A 1,115-nucleotide genomic window follows, 5' to 3' on the forward strand; every position below is an offset into this window, starting at 1 on the left:
AGCCAGAAAAATACATCATCTAAAAACAAAAAACATTGCTTATAAAACACATATTTCAGGACACAAAGGTATGTTTTAGCCAGGAAACTCTACAGAAGATTTTCCCTAATTCTGAAGAGAAAAGAATGTCAGAGACTGATGGCTGGGACTTACAAGCATATGAACAAAGCATGATTTTCAAGCTGCTTTATAATGTATATTCCAAAATACAAAATGTCACCTTTGTTAAGAAAATATCAACATTTCGTTACATTGCCTATGACCCGAACCAGTTCATCACCAAACATGGGACTCAAACCCATGACCCTTAGATTAAGAGCGTGTGATTTCTGTTATTGTGCGTCTCTTAAAACCACCAACTCCCACCAGGGTTCTTGAACCAACCACTCTCAGAAGAAGAGCCTTTGTCAATTTTCCGCAAGTGCTTACACCATGGATACGGAGACTAAATTGCACTGCTCTATTTATTACGCTAACATTTAACCAAGCACACAAGCTGGGATATGCAGCATAACACCTTGATCATGTGATGAAGCACATCCATGCCTAGAGGGCCTTGCGAGTTGTACTTACATGTACCCTCTCAGAAATGAAAATGCTTTGCAGCTTGTTTCCTATTCTTGTGCGGACCTTTCTAAAATCTTTATCGCCCAACGTGGGGCTCGAACCCACGACCCTGAGATTAAGAGTCTCATGCTCTACCGACTGAGCTAGCCGGGCCTGTGAGCAAAAAATATACATCATCTAGAAACAAAAAACATTGCTTATAAAACACATATTTCAGGACACAAAGGTATGCTTTAGTCAGGAAACTCTACAGAAGATTATCCCTAATTCTGAAGAGAAAAGAATGTCAGAGACTTCTTACTGATGGCTGGAGATTACTGGCAGATGAACAAACCATGATTTTCAAGCTGTTTTATAACGTATATTCCAAAATACAAAATGTCACCTTTGTTAAGAAAATATCAACATTTCATTACATTGCCTATGACCCGAACCAGTTCATCACCCAACATGGGACTAAAACCCATGACCCTGAGATTAAGAGCGTGTGATTTCTGTTATTGTGCGTCTCTTAAAACCACCAAATCCCACCAGGGGTCTTGAAACAA

General features: G+C 39.5%; 1 non-coding gene across 1 annotated transcript; it reads right to left on the reverse strand.

Annotated features, from left to right (window-relative positions):
* Window positions 1–647: 647 nt before the first annotated feature.
* trnak-cuu (transfer RNA lysine (anticodon CUU)) lies at window positions 648–720 on the reverse strand. The gene has a single exon. It is a non-coding gene; the product is annotated as a tRNA-Lys (tRNA).
* Window positions 721–1,115: the final 395 nt, after the last annotated feature.

This window comes from Seriola lalandi, unplaced genomic scaffold (assembly GCF_002814215.2).
Source record: "Seriola lalandi dorsalis isolate HSWRI2012SDOR001 ecotype SW California unplaced genomic scaffold, Sedor1 jcf7180002033610, whole genome shotgun sequence".
NCBI classification, from domain to species: Eukaryota; Metazoa; Chordata; class Actinopteri; order Carangiformes; family Carangidae; genus Seriola; species Seriola lalandi.